This window comes from Filicampus tigris, chromosome 1, assembly GCF_054856515.1.
Source record: "Filicampus tigris isolate MCC_2025a chromosome 1, RoL_Ftig_1.0, whole genome shotgun sequence".
Taxonomy (NCBI): Eukaryota; Metazoa; Chordata; class Actinopteri; order Syngnathiformes; family Syngnathidae; genus Filicampus; species Filicampus tigris.
Window position 1 is genome coordinate 4,748,060 of NC_141217.1, and position 23,924 is coordinate 4,771,983.

The following is a 23,924-nucleotide window of genomic DNA, read 5'->3' on the forward strand; positions in this document are numbered from 1 at the left end:
GCGTATGTGAAAGCCAAGGCACCACACAGGATGCACAGCCACATGTTTAGTTTTCCTCATCTCATGCAAGAACTCTCTTGCTTTGGCCCGTAGTTAGAAATAATTTCAAGAGCAATACTTAGAGCAATACGTGTGTTTGGGGCCAAGAGAGATACAAGGATCATGTGGAAAAGTTAGACAAGTGACATATTAATCACTGCTGTGGTCTGAATCACCTGAGTGATTTTTTGTGTGAGGATGTGTAAAGGAGAGTGAGAGAAGGAGGAATGGGCCAAAAAAGAGAAAATGGGGCAAAAGTCTGCAGGGTGCTCTGAAAATCATACTGGGTTGTTGTTGTCATCAGAAACCGTCTGTGTGCGTGTGTGTGGGGGTGTGGGTGTGTGGGCGTGTGTGTGTGTGTGTGCATACGTGTTTGTGGGTGGGCAGTCCTCTCCCACTCTTCCGCTCTGCACTCTTTCCTCTCTTTTGTTTCCCTTGCATCAGTGAGATTTAGTGTTCTGCAGACACTTGGCTTGACTTAGCTGCAATGTTTGGACTGAAAGAGGTCACCCTAAGTTGTGTGTGGCTCAACCAGTTATCCCTCATTGAAAGATGACCTACATCAGAACTGGCAGCGAAGTTGAGGGTCAGTGGCCCAAGAAAACACTTTTAAGGTCGTATGACGACAGCATACAGAGTATGTTTTGCTTTTTCGGGCGTTATTAGATCCTTATTCGGAATGTGACGGTTGAATCATTTGCTTTTCAATAATGCAGCGTTTTAAATGTCGTACATGTTTTACTAGGTCAAGATCAAGCAGTTCTGAAGTGCTTACAAGATATGTTTCCATGGTTTACCTGCACCTTAGATACGATGTATGGAAAGGCCATCCATCCCACCATTTTACAGGGAAGCTGGTGCCTATTTTGAGTTGATGAAGGACTGACATATTCACACCTCTGGCCAATTTAGATTTTTCAGTGACCCAAACAAGCAACAACCTTACATCTCTAAAGACAGCAGCCTGCTGTTGAAGCTTGACCCTTCCCCTTGCTAGCACAATTGCAAGGACCCCAATCCCCTCTGCCGTTCTCACAGAAGTGAGTCTTCAGATGGCAATTTGAAATCAGATCACTTTGTTTTTCTCAGTGGTACAAATATTTTGGGAGTGGAGAGATTACGTTTCACCTTTTTCCTTTCTTTTTTCTATTAACTACCCATCTTTCCAAATTGTTGTATTGGAGGAAAAAATCGCTACGCAGAGTTGGAGCCAGGAAAGTTTTCGTAGAGCTGCAGCCCAGGTTCTGTTTTTTTTTTTAATTTATTTATTTATTTATTTTATGGTATGCTGAGCGGGCTAATTGGCTTAGCAGACAGCTTTTACCCGCAGTGACCCATGCAGCAAACAAACCCATCAAGACTATGACCGCTTCACTGAGCTTGAGAAAATGAATGGGGTCAAATTCACTTCATCTACACACGTCATACGCTTAAGTGTTTTATGCGATCACATGTTTGGGAAACAGAGTGGGCAGACAGGTGGGAGGCTTCTGCAGTGAGTCACAGAGAGACACAAAATATCGCCTCAGCAGCTTCTGGAAAAATGGAGGCTCACATTTCAACCTGATGCGCCACCCAAATAAAAGATGAAGTGGGTGAGATCTTAGCCTGCCACTTGTCATTTTTGTCAGACTTTGTGTTTCAACACTGTATGGAAATTGATTCACTGTTTCTAGCCTGTGCGAGATTTTAAGGGAAATTATTTCCACACTCACATGGAGTAAAATCCCCCCTTATGGGAGAACTTTAAAGTCATGCTAGGTACATTAATTTGAAATTGGAACTAATATGCCAAAATCCTCAAACATTTGTAATGATATGCAGTATTCAAAGTGTGTGTAGTGCGCCCACGACTCCCAACCTAGACTGCAGAATGGACTGTGACCCCACCGTAGCAATGGGCAAATTGAAGGTGGGCATATTTTTATTTTGAAAGTTGTGCTTTTATTTTATTTGCGCACATGTGGACGCTAATACAAACAAAGTAGCGAGCAAATGCTACAACTTGTGTCTGCAGTGTTGCCTAACTTAGCAATGTTTTTGTTATATTTAGTGACTTTTCCGAACCCTCTAGCACCTACCGTATTTTTGCTAAAAAGAGACTGATGTTAGCAACATTCTTATTTCTTGCAAGGGAAGTGAAGAGGGCAGAGAAGATTATCAGCCTAATAATACTGGACACAACTCTACAGTTTCATATACTATCTGTATTGGGTATATTACAAATCATCACTGTACCATGATAAATCAATGACAATAATATTATACTTCCCACTTGTCACGAGAAGGGAGTGCCGTGTTGTTGGTTTTTACCACAAACTTTTATTCGACCTCATTGGAACAACAACATATTCATTTAACAAGTTCACTCTTTTTCTCTAGCTCCTCACATACTTCCTGCTACAACACAATGACGTCTGAGAGTATGTTAGCCTGGAATAACCATTAAACAAATCTCACAAAATCATCCCTTTTTTTTAAACAGTCTTCAATAACTTCACATTTGTTTACTATTACACACTTAAGGAGACATCAGACATTCTTGGGGTAGACTGCCCTCCGTCTGAATAAGGGATTATTCTTCCCTTTCCTTTTCAGGTGTTTTTTTTTTCTCTCTCTCTTCTTCTCAAGGTAACAGGTAACACCATAAGTAATAAACTGCCTCTGAACACATGTGAACGTAAACATAATGGCCAACTGAACTTCAGTCCTGGTACCTGAGAGGAAGTCTCACCTCCCTACCTCTCAGTGGAGTCGTAGGCTCAGTAGTACCCTTGCCCAGGAACTGGCGATAGTCGGGTCAATGGTGACTCCATCGGACTGCCCATTGTCATGTTTGGAGAACTGGAGACTTGACGCGGCGAGACAGGTTCGGCTCCTGGCTGTTGCCGTTGCTCCTCTGTCTTAGTAGTCCCCGGGACCGCCTGAAGATGCCGCCTGTTGCGACGCAACATCACCCCGTCGTCCATCTCGATCAAGTAGGATCTTGGCTCCGCTGACTTGCCAATGACTTTAGCTGGCGTCTTCCAATCTTTCTTCCCATCGGTCTTGATTCTGACGTCCTGTCCAGGAAGCAGCTCAGGGAATGGGTTTGCTGTGTGTCACCGGTTGTAGAAGAACCGATATCTCTCCTTCGCAGTAGCACCTTTGGCACTGACTATGGACTGGTCAACTGAGCATGGCAACAGTGTCTCTTCCAGCATGGGAATGGTGGTACGAATTTGTCGTCCCATCATAAGTTGGGCTGGGCTGGCACCAGTCGCGGCAAATGATGGAGCACAATAACACATCAAGGCTAGACAGGGGTCCGGTTGTTTTAGAACACATTCGGCTGTTTGAACTGCTCTCTCTGCAGCACCATTGGCTTGTGGGTAATGGGGACTGGAAGTGATATGGGAAAATACAATACAATACAATTTTAGCGCATCCATACTTCTGCTTAAAATCTTGGAACTCAGCTGATGTAAACTGTGTTGCATTATCACTAACCAGTTCTAGTGGAACGCCCCATCTCACAAACATGTTTTTCATCCAGCCAATACCCTGTCTCCTTGTTATCGGAGTAAGGGAAGCAATTTCAATGTCTCTTGAATAATAGTCCACTACAACGAGAAAGCTTTTCCCTTCTAACTCACACAGGTCAGCTGCAATCCTTTGTCAAGGACGTGCAGGCAGGGGTGTCATCACAAGTGGCTCCCTTTTATGAGTTGGTTTGTGCTCAGTGCAGAAGCTACATGATGTCACTTTCTTAGTAATTTGAGCTCCTATACCTGTGCACCAAATTGTCGCTCTAGCTCGCTCTCTACACTTAGTCAGCCTCTGATCTCCCTCGTGTAGTTGGTCGAGAACATCTGATCTGAGTGCCGTGGGGATCACAAGGAAATCTTGGTACAACACCAGACCATCAAGTTCTGACAGATGTGCCCTGACTTTGTGGGCAGGGGCGAGGAATCTATTCGACCATCCATTCCTAATGTACATAATCACTTTTTGCAGTTCCGCATCAATTTGAGTAGCTCTACGTAGTTTCTCAAGTTTCGCCGACTTGATGGGTTGTCTCTTCACCACGACATTTACGTAAGCTCCAACCTGCTTATCCAAATCCGACTCGTCAACTTCCTTCAGTGGATGTCTTGATAGGGCATCTGCTACTGCCAGCTGTTTGCCAGGAATATGTTCAGCAATAACATTAAATCTCATGAGGCACATCAATAATCTTTGGCACCGTATTGGAGATTTGTCTAGATCATATGTGGCACTAATGGCTTGTGGTCTGTTTGCAACCGAACATAACCCTTACCTGACAAACCGGTCAAAGGCCCAAATTTATGCCAAACACTCCTTCTCGATTTGCGCGTACCTTTTCTCCGCATCGGTGAGGGTACGGGAACAGAAGGCAATCGGCCGCAGCTCGCCTTCATGTTCCTGTAATAACACGGCCCCCAAGTTTTCAATCTAACCAAATGGCCATGACATGTGGGGTCCTTCAAGGGTCAGTCCTTGGACCCCTTTTGTTCCTTCTGTATATGTTACCTTTGGGTCAAATACTTCAGAATGCCACACTGCTATATTCATCATTGTCCCCAAATGGCAGCAGTTCAATGTGTCACGGTCTAGAGCAAATTCACAACTTGCATGAACCACAATTTCCTTCAGCAAAACAAAACATACATCCATCCATTATCTATACCGCTTCTCCTCACAAGGGTCGCGGGGAGTGCTGGAGCCTATCCCAGCAGTCTTCGGGCAGTAGGCGGGGGACACCCTGAATTAGTTGCCAGCCAGTCGCAGGCAAAACAAAACAAAATGAAGGTAATTCTTTTCAGCAATAAAAAAGAGGATTGCTGTTAGATACTTGGAGTCACTGTCTTGAGAAACCAAAGACCAAGGGCCCTATTTTTGTTCCCAGCGTAAGTCAAACGCAAAGCGCAGTCTAAAGGCCTAGAGAGACCAAACCGACGTCGGAGGTCGTGAAGCGTCGTGGCGTCTTTAAGCGCTGTCTGATTGGTGTATTGACCACTGTCGCAGTGTCGTAACTAGTCAGTAAGACGTCTTTACGCATGTTGAATTGACGTCGCCAGTTGTGACATTTGGTCACTCTGATTGGCTGTTAGCTAGCAAATCAGCGCTCAGAGCATCAATGGGAAGTGACAAATGTGAACAAACAGTGAGCACGTCTTCGCTGCCTCAATCTTCTTACAAGTACAAGAGCGAGGGTTGGCAATTTAGATATTTCACAATACCATGTCAAGGACATGATGGTTTACTTTGCGTGGGAGTTCATCGTGAGCGAAGAATAGAGCTGAATGCATTGTTTACGTTTTATAATCCGCCCCCGGCCAACAGCTTTCCGGTTGAAGTTTGCTAACCATGAGAATTGGTGACTGCCACCGCCGGTATGGTATGGAAGGGTATTACATCTTAAGCATGCGCAGAAGGTACTTTAATGGTCAAGCGTTGCTGTCTGTCGTTGCGGTGTGTTTTTCCAGCATGACGTACCGACAGCCGGCCGGACGCCACAGGCGGTAAGCGTCTGTCACTGTTGGCCAACATCGTTTTGATCTAGGCCTTAAGAGTGCGCATGGGTGGTTTTCTTTCTTTTGGGATTTCGCACAGGTAGAATTGGGCATAACAGGGCGTTTGCGCGTTTGTGTGCAGTTGTGGGATGGAATGTAGTCTTTCCCACTCAATGCTATAGGCAGCCTTCGTTTGCATTAAAATCAGGGCAGTTGAAGCACATGCGGTGTATGTCATTGCGGAAGCAGAAATAGACTCACTGGAGTCCGTGCATGACATTATCACGTAAATTGCGAAATCTTCCCTTGCGGATGATGTAGTGTCAGCCGTGCATGTGACGTGGGCAATTGGAGCACCTGCACAACCGGGTCCATGTGTGAACCCCCTACCTCCTAATAGTAACGGAGTGCATTTTAAAATACTTTTAAGATGAAAATTACTGTATTATAATTTCCAGCCATCCATTATCTATACCGCTTCTCCTCACAGGGGTCGCGGGGAGTGCTGGAGCCTATCCCAACAGTCTTCGGGCAGTAGGCGGGGGACACCCTGAATTGGTTGCCAGCCAATCGCAGGGCACACAGAGACAAACATCCGCACTCACAATCACACCTAGGGGCAATTTAGAGAGTCCAATCAACTTACCATGCATGTTTTTGGAATGTGGGAGGAAACCGGAGTACCCGGAGAAAACCCACGCAGTCACGGGGAGAACATGCAAACTCCACACAGGGAGGCCGGGGCCGGGATCGAACCCACGACCTCTGAACTGTGAGGCGGACGTGCTAACCAGTCTTACACCGTGCCGCCCCGTATTATACTTTGCTCAATGAAATTATTTCTACAATGATTCAGAGGGATTGTCCCACACTGGTGACATGTTTATAAATGAAATGCCAAATTGGCAGATGAGTTGGGGGTGAGGCAACTCCATGCACCGGAATGCCCAGAGAGGCACAACACGACCCCAACAAGCTTGACTAGACTTTCTCTGGCACGAAAATGAAATGCTTGTTTTTACGCCAACCACACGGGTGCAAGTCTATCAAAATGGCCCCAAGTCCAAAATCTCGGTGTCTTGATAGACTCAGACCCTGACCAGTAATCATGTCAAATCAGTGACTTAAACAGCCTTTTACCAGCTAAAAATCATGTCCAGACTGAAGGGTTTGCACGCTCCAAGCAGACCAGGAGGAACGTATCCATGCTTTTATTGCGCTAGCCTTAAAGGCTTTACACTGTCCCCCTATCAGATGTAGAATACATTTTAAAATTTTGCTACTTGTCTATAAATCACAGAATGGTTTGAGTCCTGGATACATGAAAGAAATGTTGTTTGAATATAAACCCAGAAGGATTCTGAGATCTGTAGACTTGGGTCAATTAGTGGAGCCCAGAGTTCAAAAAGTAAATATGGTGACGATGCATTTAGTTGTTATGCTGCACAGAAATGGAATAAGATACCAACAAAAGTGAAGTCAGCCCTAAGTGTAAATGCTTTTAAATCAAGGTTATAATATTTAATTAATTAATATGTGTATCACAGCCCTTTATTTTATTTTTTTATGTATTGTATTGTTTGTAAAGTGCTTTGTCACAGCTCTAGCTGTTATGAAATGCTCTATATAAATAAATTTGTATTGTATATCGGGGGACGGCCATTTTGTCACTTCTGTCGACTGAAAATGACATCACAGTTGCTCAGGGCTCAGGTAAGGACCAATCACGGCTCAGCTTCAGAAAACAGGTCAGCCGTGATTGGTCGTTACTTGAGCCCTGAGCAGTTGTGATGTCATTTTCAGTCAACGGTCGACAAATTGGCCCCTCCCAGAGATGGCTAAAAACGGGTGGGCTAATTCTTATTCCAGAAACGCAATATTTATCAGAATGCCTTGTTTCAACTAGTGGTCATAGAACATCTTGAAAAAAAAATATGTTTGGGTTGACTTTGTCTTTAAGCATTTGTATTGACAGTCGCTGATAGTGTAGTGGTACACACGCCTGAGTTGTGTGCGGGCAGCGTGGGATCGGTTCCCGCTCAGTGACAGTGTCTGTGTGTATCCTGCGACTGGCTGGCAACCAGTTCCGGGTGTGGTCTGCCTTTCGCCCATAGTCGGCTGGGATAGGCTCCAGTACCTCCATGCGGCCCTGTACAGGATAAGCGGTGTGGAAGATGACGAATGGCATTTGTATTGATACAACTTCTGATCACTTTGCTTCAATTGTTTTTTGGCTCTTGTGAGCTCAGAATTGTTCAGTCCAATCCAATCAAGAACTTAATCGGATTTTTTAACATTGTTCACTGTATGAAACCAACCGTATTAATCACCCACCCACCCTCTAATTTGCTTTCATTGACATCTTTTCACTGAAGCCTGAAAAGTAGGCCATGTTCATTTTTGCAGAGATTTGTCATTTTAAAAATTAAAACAATTGATGCTGTGAAACCGAATTTGAGTTGGCTGCCAGATTATTGTGGAGTTCGCATACCGGTATTTTAAGAGGCCATTTAACTCATTATGCCACAATGTCTCAATACAGTAAACACAAAAGAAATGGTTTATAACGATTTTGTCCAATCATGCCCTACAGTTTTCTGAGACTCTGACCACCCTCTGCTTAACTCTCTTTCACATATGGGACAAGTCTGCTAGCAGTTTAGATAGGAGCACGTGTGCACGTGGATGCGCTTGCAGACACACACAGTAAATCGCCTTACACATCAACTCACGCTGGTTGGATTTCTACTTACACACTACAGTGAAATGCCTATCTCAGCAATATCCAGTTGTTTTTGTATGACGGCCTCGTTGTGGCCCGTGACCTCCTTTTTTCAATTTTGCTAAACGTGAACAGATTTTCAAGGAAAAGTGGGGAGACATTCACTGCAGAAAAAGGATGAAAAAAACACATCTGGAACGCCCACCAGCTTCTCCTTGCCTATGTTTTAGTTTAATTCACGTCCTCCCCTTCCTATACAGCTCTGCGTGAGTTTTTGGGTGCTCGGAAGACTGACCTACTTGGCAAAGGATCAGCAGTGTGGTTGTCACGGGATGAAGACAATATCCCTAACCCACAGGCTAGCACACTTCACACAATACCAGTAGGAACAATTTAGAGTAAAACTGGAGCATTTTTGGCCTATTAAGTATTTTTAACCGATTCTTTGCACTATGAAAGCAAAAGTCCACATTACATCAAACGCTGCACTTAGATTACTCACAATAAATGTTGGCAACAACCAAAATGGGTTGCCATAGCCAAAGTTTAACCATTCCACTTCTTTCCTGTTCCTGCAGCTAAAAGAAGTGATAACGTATAATTTAGCTCTCAGCAATTACATTTTGTGACAGCAATTACATTTTTGTGTTACAAGTTGTGATCATGTTGACACTTGAGTGACCATCCATTGGAGCTTTTTACTTTGAATACTCCGGTCACAATGCAGCCAAACATTTCTGGAAGGTAAATCAAAGTTCAAACCGCTGTCTTGTCATTACGACACCATGCTCGGCATGTCCAAAGGACCATAAAGTGCACAAGTTTGTCTTTGGCTTTTTGTGTTTGTCAAACAAAGTGGAAACGAGAATGACGATCATAGAACCGGAAATCAAACTAGCACCATAGCGAAACGGCAAACACATCTATCTCTGTCCAGGCTGCTCAGTACAATAAAAAAAGTCAACAATAACACTGGCCAAAAGCTAATTTCAATCATAGATGGCTTTATGTGTCCCCAATATATTATGAACGCTGATTTGAAAAAAATGTCTGTACTTCTTTCTAGCACATTAGGTTTATGAGATATTTTCATTTTTTGTTTTTAAGTTTGACCTATTAAAAACGTGGGCAATACAGATTTTACCATGCGTTGTAATTTATAGCTATGACGTTTAAGAAAAAAAATCCACCTCTTGCTGAACCTAACCCTTTATTACTAAATATATTACTGTATTACATTATATTGTTATTTTAATTAGTGCTGTCAAGAGATTTAAAACAATTGAGAGATTATGATCTGTAATTAATTGATCTAATTAATCTATTTTTAATCTAATTTAAATATTGCGGATAAAAGCCCCAAAGCCCCCCATTGTTTATGTATGTGTCTGTATTAATGGTGGGTATCTTTTTTTCAATTACCCAGTCAATTGCCACCTTGAGGAACGGTTTTTCATATTTACCAGCCAAGTCCCTGGTTTCTGTTGTCAGTGCAAAATGAGTTGAAGTTCCACTCACCATCAATAAAGTGTCCAGTCACCCCCAAATAACCATGGTTGCAAGTTGAGGTCCAGTGATCTGCGGTTATAGGAATACATTTGTCCAAATCCTCCACCAAACAGTCCTGCACAGTGGTTTGTGTGATGGGTCATTGCAGACTTGTTCATACGTGGGCTGTTCTTGAGTTTAGTTTGGCAAAGAGCTTTTCAATGGCTCGCTACATTAGCATCTTCGTTGCTATAATTAGCTGCATGTGGCCTTACAATACAACTTTATTTAAAATGGCGCATTTCATAACAGTTACCTCTGTAACAAAGCACTTTACATTAACAAATTAGCAACAATACAACAACAAAGACAGTGAAAGCAACAAAGTAAAACACAAATTATTATATAGAGTAGACACCGGAAAACAGCAGAAAAGTGTCAGTTTCACGTCGGGTTAAAAGCCAAAGAATAGAAATGTGTCTTCAAAAGGGATTTAAAAATGGACAGACGGGGGCTTGCCGAACATTTAAAGGGAGGTCATTCCAGAGGAAAGGCTCGATCCCCTCTGATGCTCCGCTTAGTCCTCGGCACCTCCAGTAAAGCCTGGTCCGCAGACCTGAGGTACCGGGAAAGTGCGTAGGGGTGGAGAAGCTCAGAGAGGTATGCCAGGGTGAGGCCATTCAAGAATTTGTAGACAAATAGATCCGTCTTAAAATGAGCCCTAAAATGCACTGGGAGCCAGTGAAGGGAGGCCAGGATTGGAGTTATGTGCTCCCTCTTCCAAGCTCCAGTTAGGAGGCGAGCAGCAGCATTTTGGACCAACTGGAGACGCTTGAGAGAGGACTGGGCGACTCCAAAATAAAGTGCATTACAGTAATCTAGCCGAGATGTAACAAAGGCATGGATTATTCTTTCTAAATGCTGTTGAAAAAGGAGGGGCTTTACTTTAGCCAGCTGTCTAAGATGAAAGATGATGGACCGAACAACAGCACTGATTTGCTGGTCCAATTTAAAATCAGTGTCCAATCTAAAACCCGTTCGAGACCGTTGTCTTTAGATATCAAGATGGTAAACCCAGTATTACGGTTCAACCGGCTTCCAGATTAACTGGCTCCCGATTCCAGATGTGGTCGTTAGGGCAATGTCAAAAAGTAAAAAAAACAGTGCAATCAGACGACAGACAGCAGTTATGCGTACCTTCCTTTTCAGATGGAGCCGATTACAACATCGCAACATCACAACATCTGGGGCAGCCTGGTTGATCCTCCTAGTATTCCTGTCTAAAAGCTTAAAGCCCTGCAATTCTAAGTCCACACGGCCCATAACCCAAACTTTGTAATTTGTAACTAAGGGCACACCTGTTATGTACAGGCATAAGTAAGGACAGCCCTGTGAGGTGTCGTGTGTGTTGGAGGACCCCGGGAGAAGTGTCTGTGTGATGTGACCTTAGCGGGAGCAAAATAAATGTGCTTACCTCACCGTTGTCCGTGAGTTATTCCTACACAACATTGGCGACGAGGATTATGGATTCCCTTCTTGCACCTCTTCCTCCGTTCCTCGCCCTGCTGGGAGACCCGCCAATTCCATGGGTTCGTTGGCTGGAGTCATTTGAAGCGTTCATAATAGCTGCCGGGCTTTCAGACGCTAGTGACATTTGGAGGAAAGCCCTACTGATACACTCGCTAGGTAGCGAGGGACAATGGATTTTCAGAACACTCGGCACTGCTCCTACATACGTCAACTGTGTCGAATTACTAAAAGGACATTTTTCGGCCCCTCAAAATGTCATCCTATGGTGAATTGTTTTCCGCCAACGGAAGCAGCGGGCGGGTGAGTCTGTTCATCACTACGTGGCTGATTTGAAGGGGCTAGCCGGCCTATGTAAATTTGGCGCACTGGAAGACGAATTTATACGCGACCAGCTGGCTGAACACGTGAATAACCCGGAGCTCAGGGAGAAGTTGCTAACAATGCCAGATGACCTCACTCTGTCCAAGCACTGGATATGGCATTCCAGCTGGAGTCAGCAGCAGCTCTGTCGTCGCAGCTAGCGCCCGCCTCTAGTGTCCTTGCCCCCAGGCCCGTTGTACTTGCACCAACAGTGGCGCGGCACACGGAGGTTTCAGACTCCGGCTATTCCGAGGACAACCTGGAAGTGAACTTTACAGCACGCCAAGGGACTACAGCACGCACAGCCTGTAGTAACTGTGGCTCACCATCACATCAAAGGGGGGCCCCGAATTTCCCCTCCAAGGGGCAGAAGTGTCAACGCTGTGGGAAGCAGAATCATTTCGCCCGCGTCTGCTGCACTTCCCCTGCATCAGACAACCCATCTCCACAACGCGCACCGAGGAGGCCACGGCCAACGATCATCCATTCAGTAGCCACCAAAACCCGATCAGCCAATTGCGCAACCAAGTAAACGGCCGAGCTGCAGAGGTTCTCCGATGCAGGCATTATTGAGCGCATCGATGCCTCTCCCTGGATTTCGAACCTGGTGGTGGTGGTGAAGAAGTCTGGGGGGCTGCGTCTGTGCATCAACCTCAAAGCGGTGAATAAGGCAGTGATCCCGGACGGGTACCCGCTGCCCACGGTGGTGGAGTTGTCCGCACAGTTCTACGGCTCATCTATCTTCACAAAGATTGACCCTAGCCAAGGCTACCTGCAGGTTCCTTTACACCCGGACAGTCGTAACCTGACAGCTTTTGTGACACATGCCGGGGTGTTCCGCTACACCCGGATGCCCTTCGGACTCAACTCGGCCCGGAGTTGCTTTCAAAAAATCATGTCAACGATTTTTGCAGGCATCCCGGGCGTGGTCGTCTTCTTGGATGACATTGTGGTCCACGGGGCAACACCAGCCATCCTTGACGGGCGATTGGCGAGGGTGATGGACGCCCTCTGCGATCACGGCCTCACTCTGAACGAAGAGAAATGCACTTTTGCCGCCACAACCATCGAGTTTGCGGGGTTCCGGCTGACCGCCGCTGGCCTCTGCCCATTACAGTCCAATGTGGAGGCTATCCTGTGCCTGTAAGAGCCGTCGTGCCCAGCTAAACTGTCATCTTTTCTGGGGATGACGGCGTACTACCTACGCTTTCTGCCCCAATACGCCGCGACGACATCCCCGCTACATGGGCTCCTGAAACAGGACGCTGTTTGGGAATGGACCCCGGCCTGCTCCGCTGTTATCCGCCAACTCAAGATCCAGCTCACCTCGCCGCCGGTGCTGGCATACTTTGACCTGAGTAGCCCAACATTCATCATGTGTGATGCATCTAACACAGCAGTCGGGGCGGTGCTCTCCCAGATCCAAGGGGGCACGGAGCGCCCGGTGGTGTTTGCTTCTCGGTCACTCAACGCAGCTGAACAGAAGTACTCAGTGGGAAAGCGGGAAGCGCTGGCCTGCGTCCGGGCATGTGAGCGGTGGCATATGTATTTATACGGACGTCACTTCACACTGAGAACCGACCACCAGGCCCTCACTGCCCTGCTCGCCACGTCGGGATCGGGTCGCAAACCAGAGAGGTTCCAGCCATACGACTTCACCACTCCGTTCACTCTGTTTCCTGGGAAGGAAAACATCGTGGCGGACCTGCTCTCCCGCGCCACTCGATAGTGCTCGATAGTTCTAACCCCGACCCAAAGTCTGACCCATGCACAGACGCAACAGAGTCAGAGCTCATTCTCATGCTCCACAGCCCACTTCAGGCCTCAGTCTCCTTGGAGGACCTGCAAATGGCATCGGAAAAGGACCCCGTGCTTTCTTGGCTCCGTACCTACATTCGGGAGGGCTGGTCTGCAAAAGTCCCGGAGGAGCTGGTGCCTTTTCACCGGGTCCGAGACGAGCTGACCTGCTGGAACGGCGCCTGTGTTATAGAAACAATGGTGAAGGACTGTACGGCCTGCCTGGTTAATGGGAAGACTGGTCCACCACCGCCCCTGCAGCCCTTACAGTGGCCTGCTGCACCATGGGAGCACATTCAGCTCGACATCTGAGGAGAGCTTCACGGTGTTCCACACCACCAATGATTCCTTTTTGTGGCTTATGACCTCCACTCTAAGTGGCCAGAGGTGGTCGCCACAGGGTCTGTCACAACCCGAGTGGTCATAGACTTCCTCTCATCTCTGTTTTCTCGGTGGAGCCATTCGAACGCCATCACCACGGAAAATGGCCCACAGTTTGTTTCAGCCGAGTTCGCCGCTTTCCTTGGGGGGGGAGTCTTTCAAGCACATCCGCACGTCTTTCTACCACCCAGAGGCAAATGGAGGGGTTGAACGTCTGAACCAGTCCTTGATGGACGGGGTCAGGGCCCACCTGGCCGATGGATGCCTTCCGATAGGCCCCCTAGAGCGGGCTTCTTGTACTGCAGCAGCAAGCTATCCTCTCTAGGGCCACGGCGTTGCACAGAAATCATTGACAGAAAAATCTAAAGTTTTTTTTTTTTTTCAATTCTGATAGGCCCCCAATCTCCATAGGCACCTGGGCTCAAGCCCAGGGATGGCCCTGGCTGCAGAAACTGAAGAATGAATGACAGCTAAGAATGTTAAATTGTTGCTTGAAAGATTGCTGGTACAGTTCGTAAAGGTTTACCCTGGAAGAAATTAATTTCCATTATTTCCTCTTGGAAAATGTACAAACAACTGGGACATATCGAGCAGCACCTGAGGATTATTAGCTCGCAAACAAAACACAGCACCCAAAAGCATTTACAAACAGAACAGTTGAAAACATAAAGCAAAAAAAAAAGGGACCAAAAATAGCTTAGTAAAATTACTGAAAGAACATATATTGACAATATTTAAACATATTTACAAAAAAAAGATTTCAAGACATTTAAAACAAAATAAAGAAAAAGTAAGTTTCTGAAATTAATTAACTCATTCATTGTCAAGGATATATTTATTTTTCTTTTCACTGTCCAGACATTCAATCCCAGGAACTATTTATATTTTTTTCAAATGTTTTCAAACATTAGTGTAATAGAGGGTCTAAAAATGTCTGGCAGTGAATGAGTTAAAAAAAAAACAAAAAAAAACTTAAAAGCTCTTAATGAAACGAATGTGAATGTGAAGTATAAAATGCATGTTTAATCTGTATTTAAAAGTATTTATACTTGGGGCTGACTTCTGTTGGTAATTTATTGCATTCATGTGCAGCATAATAGATAAATGCCGCTTCTCCGTGTTTGCTTGGAAACCTGGCCTCCACTAATCGACCCGAGTTTGCAGACCTCAGAGCTTTACGAGGTTTATTTTCAATTAGCACTTCCTTAATGTATTCAGGACCCAACTACAACAGAACAAGAAACAAACAAGACGTGTGGTGAACTATAGTACGCACACTAATACACGTAGCTCTTGGCAGCTACTGGCAAACAACCCACACCACCCACCCCACCCCTAAATGGTGCACGGGGTGGCCTGTCAGCATGTCAAATGAGCTGGAAAAGAGCAAAAATAAAAAGCGAATAAGTGCTTCATTTAAGACCAAAATGGGCCAAGTGCCGCCCAACAAATCTTCCCGGGAGGAATACAAACATGCTTCATCCTCTTGCAGACTCGGGGCTTTCCTCCTGGCAAGGAACATACTTTCTTTTTTCTTGAAGTCAAGTAAACGATGCATCATAATCAAATGTATGCGTACGAACAACCACATGTGCATGTCTCTACAGTGGATTGGGGTTGTTGAGTCTTCAAGTATGCTCTGCAATGCCTATCCCATCTTACTTTGGCACAAGAGGCGAAGTACACTGTACACCCTTGACTGGTTAGCAGTCAATCACAGGATGGATATAAATCAACAACCATTCACACTCTTTGCAGCTATTACAATTTAGAGTCTTCAATTAACCGAAGAAACCCACAAAAGCAATGGTAAAAGATGTAAAATGATTTATTATTGGAAAACTTGTTTGATCCACTGGATTAGACAAACCTTGACTTGCTGGGATTTAGCAATCAGAGTTGAGAAATTAAAGCATGTAATACGGTATACCATAATCTTTAATTGGATACTTATCCATTGCGCTTAAGGATATTTTCTTGATACACGTTGATTGCTGTAAACAGCCGGTGAACAAAGTTACAGAGTTCATATTTACTGACTCAATTTAAGACAAGGCCCTCATGCACAAAATGCTTTTACTTATCCTTGCTAATCCAAATTTAGATCTGAGAGTATGAGTAGAACATTCCCTGTAAATGTGGCAAGGTACACATTTCCATCTTACAGTAGGTCCCATTCACCTCACACGTGTATTTGTAGGTCAGTAGTGTGGGCTCCACTGCAAAAGAGAGGCCAAACTACAACGATGCAGCCACGTGCCAAGCGTGCAGTCCAGCGCCGGCGTCCTCATTGGAAATTCCCTTTGTGTACTTTCCATGGCATCAGTGCGCCTGTTCCTGTGATTCACTGTTCACCATGCAGAAATGGGGCCGTGGCTGAAACTGAGATTGGAAACAATCGTTTGCCAAGTGTGGCTCAAAGTGAAACATGACAGATTTCTAGGCAGTAGTATATCATTGTCAGTTTGACTGTAATATCTTGGATCAAAGCCTCAAAAAACACCACATAACACATTTTATTTATTGGACGATGATGTAATCAGAACCGCCATTAATTTAACAACAGTTGGAGGTTTTCTTTGTCCATGTGCATGAATCCTGCCATGACAGACTGAAAGGCGGCGGTTAACACATTTCCCGAGCCCAACTAGCTCAGTCGGTGGAGCATGAGACTCTTAATCTCAGGGTTGTGGGTTCAACCCGCATGTTGGGTCTTGTTTCATCATTTGTGGGATTATCTGGCTTTCATTCTGATACACTGTCAAATGAAAATCTCAGTTTAACAAAATTTATGAGCACCGCTACCTCAGTTGGTAGAGCATGAGACTCAATCTCAGGGTTGTGGGTTTGAGCCACATGTTGGGCGTTGTTTAATCACTTGTGGGGGTTTCTGGCTTTCTCTTCATTCTGTTACACTATCAAATGAAAATCTGTTTCAATGAATTTCTAAAGCAAGCTAACCCAGTCGGTAGAACATGAGACACTCAATCTCAGGGCCGTGGGTTGGTGGAGCCCCACGTTGGGCATTGTTTAATCAATTGTATTCTGGCTCTTCATTCTGTTCATTCAAATGAAAATAACAGTTTGGTTAGCTTCATGAGCCCGGCTAGCTCAATTGGCAGAGCTTGAGACTCTTAATCTCAGGGTTGTGGGTTCAAGCCCCACGTTGGGCATTTCCTAACCACTAGTGACATTATCTGGCTCTTCATTATATAACACTGTCGAATGAAAATCTACATTTAAAACAATCACACTTCAATTACTTTGCAGGGTCATTATTTTTTACAAAGTACCAATGTACACTGAAGACTGAAGACATGCACACCGATGTCTCTCTGACACTTTACATTTAATACCAAATGGTAGTACGGTTAACTGCCTCTTGGGTGCGGCAGTGAATAACATTTGACAACACTTGAATAGGAATCGGCGGCACGGTGGTCGACTAGTTAGCACGTCCGCCTCACAGTTCAGAGGTCGTGGGTTCGATCCCGGCTCCGGCCTCCCTGTGTGGAGTTTGCATGTTCTCCCCGTGCCTGCGTGGGTTTTCTCCGGGTACTCCGGTTTCCTCCCACATTCCAAAAACATGCATGGTAAGTTGATTGGACTATCTAAATTGCCCCTAGGTGTGATTGTGAGTGCGGATGTTTGTCTCTGCGTGCCCTGCGATTGGCTGGCAACCAATTCAGGGTGTCCCCTGCCTCCTGCCCAAAGACAGCTGGGATAGGCTCCAGCACGCCCCGCGACCCTTGTGAGGATAAGCGGTACAGATAATGGATGGATGGATGGATGAATAGGAGTCAAATATTTTTTCAATCATGCATATACTTGGAACAAAATTAATTAACAATTAATCAAATACAGGAGGAGACCCTATTCAGAGATAAAGACACTTAGCAAACAACTGTACATTATAGAATAAAATAAGAAAGGGGAATTACATTGTTTACAGCTTGAAGTTAACTATTATGGGACTTCACAATGTACATTCCCTTCTCTGAGTGTGACGGCGCATATAAGAATAAAAAATAAGAATAGATAGAGTCTTGTTTTCAAGCGACAAACACTTGATATTAAATATCTCTGGATGCTGGCCACCTCTCCTGAAATTGGATACATTCTTAGTTACACAGATAATTCATTTCTACACCTGAAATGAAATTATCAATAGATATAATCTAATTGGAATTTGTTTCAGTTTTTCATGTTTCTAAAAAAAAAAAAAAAAAAATGAAAAAAATACTTTAGGCCATTATTTTAGGACGATGATGATTTATCATCAATACACATTATAAATGTGAAGTTTTGCCATGACAATATAAAGTTAAATATGTCAGGTAAAAAGAGGCTGCCTTAAAAATGTTTATGCTAAGTGAAGTCTAGAAAGACAAGTAGCCTGTTTATGTTAAGTGAAATCCATAAAGACTCTTAAAAAATAGTTAAGTTAGTTAAGTCAGAAGAGGTTGATTTTATTTTATGTTTAATTTTAAAAGAAATGTTATTCTTGAACATCACTGTTAAAAAATGTACTTCAAATTAAGTATTGTCAAAACCAGTTGTAATTGTTAAGCGGGGTTGTCTGCATCTGTTGAATGTAATTAATAAAGTATCTTGTAATCTAACTCAGTTGTTTTTAAAATCAAGTAACCAGTAAAGTAAGTAAGTTACTTTTTCAAGCTAACTGTGGCAACAGTGATCACAGGATTGGCAGATTCGCCACTGATGTCCCGTGCTCTTCACGAAGAACAGGCTCACACTGAGCACATGTGACAGACGTGACAGAGTCTAGAGCAGGGGTGTCCAAGTCAGGTCCTTGAGATCCCCTCCCCATACAGCCTGATTTACATGTTTCCCTCCTCCAACACCTCTGATTCGAATGTTCAGCCTCATTATCAGGCTTCTGCAAAGTTTGCTGATGAGCTGATCAATTCAATCAGGTGTATTGGAGGAGGGAAACATGTAAAACAGGCTGGATAGGGGCTCTCGAGGACGAGACTTGGGCACGCCTGGTCTAGAGACATCATAGAAAATGATATGCAGCCTGCAACATTATCCAGCATGATTGATTTAGTGGTTGATTAATGATGGTCTGGGAAGGCATACCCTTGGCTCCATGTGCTGGCCAGAGGCATCCTGACTGCCATTAGTTGCCAGAACGTGATCCTCAGAGCCACAGTGGGCCCTTGGCTCCTAATGATGCTTGACAATGTTTGACCTCAGCATTTCCAGCGGGACAAAGGCATTGACGCTGTGGACTGGCTTACCTGTTCCCCAGAAATGGATGCAATTAAGCACCTCCGGGAAATCGTATCTCATTCCACCCACCATTGCCATGTTGTTCCACAAACTGCCCAGGAGCTGACTGATCCAAGTCTGGGACGAGATCCCACAGAAGAACATTCATCGTCTCATCAGGAGCATGCCAAGACATATGGGAGGGCTACAGGTATGTGAAAGACACACACACACACCTACACACACACACACTACTGAGCCTCATTTTGAATTGCCTTTGAATTTCCACCATCATTGGCGTAGCCTGTGGTCTGATTTTTCCACTTTCATTTTGAGCATGACGGCCAAATTGAGTTTCCTCCACAGGTTGTCCGGGCTCTACCTTAAAGATTGGGTGAGAATCTGGGTCATCCAGGAGGTCCTCAAAGTCGAGCTGCTTCACCCCAAGGTTGATGAGCGAGTTGAGGTGGCACGGGCATCTGGTAAGGATGCCTTTATTTTTTTTAGCAGTAGAATCAGTTTGTGTGACGTGTATGCATCAGGTATATTTAACAAATCAAACAAAAATATATCCCGTATGCCAGCTGTGCCTATGCTCTGCAGGACGGGAGCATAAAGTGCTGCCGGTCAGCGTGGGAAAAACGTACTGATTGCAAAAGAACAAAGGAAAACGATGGATGGCCTTCATTTCGACTGTGCAATCGCATCCTGAGTTTGAGTCGTATTCAACTGAATCTGGTAGTACAAGGACTTACAGGACATTGCAATCTGCAGAAGTATAAAAACATCATAGGCCGAGCTACGTCCGCAATGTGCCCAAAATGCAGTTTAGAGGACGAAAAACCAAACCACCATGTGGGAAGGTGTAGCGCTTACTGGCACATTCGGAAACAATACCTAGGAAACAAATGTCTCACAATCAAGTCAGTTGTTGAGAAAGAGAATATTGGCCATATACTTGATGTAAGCTGGAAGGCTTGCTGAGTACGACCAGAGAGTACCAAATGCAGTGTTTTATCACAATGGGCCTACGAATGTCCTGAGCAATGTACTCGAACGGTTCAGCCCATGAAATGGATGATTGAGCAGCCGAGCACCACTGCCGTTGTAATAATAATATTTAACAAATTTTTCTCAATCCATCTATCCGTTTTTAATATCTCTTAATCAGTGGGCTACTGGAACCTATCCCAGATGACTTTGGATGGAAGGTGGACTGTCAGTCGCAGGGCACATATAGAGACTGACAACCATTCTCACTCACATTCACGTCGTCACCTAGTGGGAACTGAATCCACGCCGTCTGCACCGACATCAGCAAATGCACCACTACATTAGGCATGTCTAGCTCCAGTCCTTGAGGACCGCGTGTGTACCTCCTGCAATACACCTGACTTAAATGATCAGCTCACCAGCAACCAGTGAAGAAGCCTGAAAACGATCCTGATCATGTAGGACAGCGGCCCTTGAGGACTGAGGTCGAGCACTCCTGCACTATACCATCTGTGTCATGTTCCACACCGCTTATCCTGTAGAGCAGGGGTCTTCAATCCTGTTCCTCGAGGGCCGGTGTCCTGACTGTTTTCCATCTGTCCCTGCTGCAAAACACACCTGATTCAAATGATCAGGATCGTTAGCCAGCTTCTGCAGACCTTTGGTGATTATCTGTAGCAGGGACAGATGGAAAACAGTCAGGACACCGGCCCTCGAGGAACAGGATTGAAGACCCCTGCTGTACAGGATAAGCGGTGTGGAACATGACACAGATGGTATAGTGCAGGAGTGCTCAACCTCAGTCCTCAAGGGACCCTGGCTCAAGTGTCCTGACTGTTTTCCATCTTTCCCTGCTGCAAAACACACCTGATTCAAATGATCAGGATCGTTATCCAGCTTCTGCAGACCTTTGGTGAATATCTGTAGCAGGGAGGGATGGAAAACAGGCAGGACACCAGCCCTCGGGGAACAGGATTGAAGACTCCTGCTGTACTATACCAGCAATGACCCCAAATTTTAATTAAAAGTCCAACATTTTTTTTTTTACTACAAATATTATATCTTTGTTCATCCATCTATGCCAGTGGTTTCCAACATTTTTCGGCTTGTGTACCCCCAAACTTTATGTCGTACTGTGATCAAGTATGTGTACTTGATGATTCCATAACACAAATGATTATGAAATGAAAATCATTTGACTTCGTAAATTTCATTTGAAAATGTAATTCTTAGGCGTTTTCTTCTCTTTCAACTCAAATTAAACATAAAAATAAACAATACATTGCCTTGAAAATGAATTATATGAATAAAAAACATATCTAAATGCAAAAATGAATAAACATGCCTTTGTTATACATAACTCTTTTAACATTTACCACAAAAAAACTGAAGCTCCATTGAATGAGTCCTCTTTAAACATCCTGTTCTGATTTTCAGTCGAGTTTTGGTTAATTTTTTCTGACTCTTACTTTCAAAACCATGCTTTTATTTTGGCGTACGTTGGGTTGGGAAACACTTATCTATGCCACTGACACATTGGCCAAAACTATTACATGCTCTTCCACTAGATGGAATAGAAAAAATCTGTAAATGATACAGACACCAACACGATTAGTGAGCGCCTAAAGATGCTACGAAATGGCAGCAAATAACCTCTTTTTAATAGACAACAATACTGTGTGGCTTGACTAAAGGAAGCTCCCCGCTTCAGCACTATATAGATGCTTGGTACCAATATGCCACCAGATGGCGCCAAAGCGATATGTTATATAGCTTTCGGAATGAATAACAGTAATGAAGTGAGATTTTCAATGCACGTAAATTAAGAATGCAATCTTTTACTCTTAAGACATGATGGCAACAACTATAGAAGTGGTGGAGGGCGCCAAATTTAAAGAGGTGCTGGTTTGCACCTGAACCTGAAAGACATCAAATTAGTTACTCACAACACCCATGCAAAATCCTCCCAGAATGCCTTTTGCATGTTTGACAGATGCAATCCTGAGTGCGCCTGGTTAGTAGGGCCGCTACCCACATCTGTTTGCATGAGCATGTCTGTGCTCTTTATTAGCACATACAAACCACCCATCCATCCATTATACTATCCGCATATCCTCTCAAAGGTCGCGGGCGTGCTGGAGCCTATCCCAGCTGGCTGCGGGCAGTGGGCGGGGTACACCCTGAACTGGTTGCCAGCCAATCGCAGGGCACACATAGACAAACAAACATTCACACTCACAATCACACATAGGGGCAATTTAAAGTGTCCAATTATCCTATACCATGCATGTTTTTGGAATGTGGGAGGAAACCGGAGTACCCAGAGAAAACCCACGCATGCACGGGGAGAACATGCAAACCCCACACTGAACTCACGACCTCTGCACTGTCAGGCGGACGTGCTAACCATTCGGCCACTGTGCCGCCACGTGCAAACCTTATAGTTCAAATTGAATTTGAGTTTAGCTTGCAAAATTGAGACAAGATCCTAATTTTTTCACTACACTGTATGTACTTTTTGTGACTATTTTGTTTGGTTATAATAAGTAGTGAGCTTTATTTAGAAAACAAAAACACAACAAAAACACTGCAGACCTACATGGGTCCTGTCTACAACAGGTGGATTATAATGTGATATTGTCCATTTTAAGTTTGATACAGTATGACTATGACCAATAAAGGAGATGTTACAGGGAAGCCAGGAGGAAAGCAAGAAATATACTGCCCTCCAGTGGCGATCGATGTATCGGACTTTTCTTTTTTTTTTATCATTTGGAAAGTTTGCAATGGCCTCACGTTGTGATCAACCCTAACCCTGTAATCAAGTTGTGATCTTTACTTACGTAAAAGCGCTGTTAATAACCATCACTTAAAAATGATCTGTGTGAGGTCATTCAAGTCAACAGTACAAGAATTGGGGCCATCAATATTGGTTAAACCAACACCTTTTTGTTTTTAAGGAAAACATGAAATGAAGCATCACATTTTTATGAGAACCGTAGTACCCAGAGAAAACCTACGCAGGCACGGGGAGAGCATGCAAACTGCACACAGGAAGGCCAGGGCCGGATTCGAACCCATGGCCGCTGCAGTGTGAGGCAGATGTGTGAACCAGTCGTCCACCGTGCCACCCTTGTTAATTATTTGAACATTTGAAAACCATATTTTTCGAAGATTGTTTAAGCAAAGTGAATATTTTTTTTACTGTATATCAAAGAAATTTTAGTATTACTGTAAGTACAGTAAAAGAGTTGCATATTTAGGAACCACTTTTACTGAAGCTACAATTACATTTTGTCTCAAGACAATGATAAGTGTACATAACAAGTGCATATTTCTGCGTTTTGTGCTCTTGGGTGCAAAGTGATTAATGTCCGTGTCACTTTTGGTCATTTGAATATTACATTTGGAAACAGGTATTAAAAATAGAAAAACAACTTGTTTTTTCAATCCCGCTTTGATATAGAAACACCAAAACAGAAATACGGTTAGCGTTTGTGGAATTTAGGATGGAGATGAAACGTTACGGAACACTGTCTGAAAAAAGGTGAACAGATGACATCATACTTTTTAAATTGGAAAAATCGCAAACCAAAAACAATTATATATTTGAGCTTAACATTAATAGAGCTGTTACTAAGAAAAAGAGAAACATTTCTGAATTTTGGTATTCGTACTTTTCTTCTCTCTGTAAAAATTGGACCACGATGCGATGGTATCATTTTTCACGCATATTAACTCTGCCAGAGAGAACGATCACTCAAGAAGAAAAATGTTATGCAATTTCCCAATCATCCAGCAAGAGGTGCTAGAGTCCATTGCATATAGATCACCGGGGACGGTATTGGTGCCGAATTCTACAA

At 44.2% G+C, this 23,924-nt stretch overlaps 1 non-coding gene across 1 annotated transcript; it reads left to right on the plus strand.

Moving 5' to 3' along the window:
• The first annotated feature begins 16,933 nt into the window (after nt 1–16,933).
• trnak-cuu (transfer RNA lysine (anticodon CUU)) lies at nt 16,934–17,006 on the plus strand. Its single transcript has one exon. It is a non-coding gene; the product is annotated as a tRNA-Lys (tRNA).
• The last annotated feature ends 6,918 nt before the right edge of the window (nt 17,007–23,924 follow it).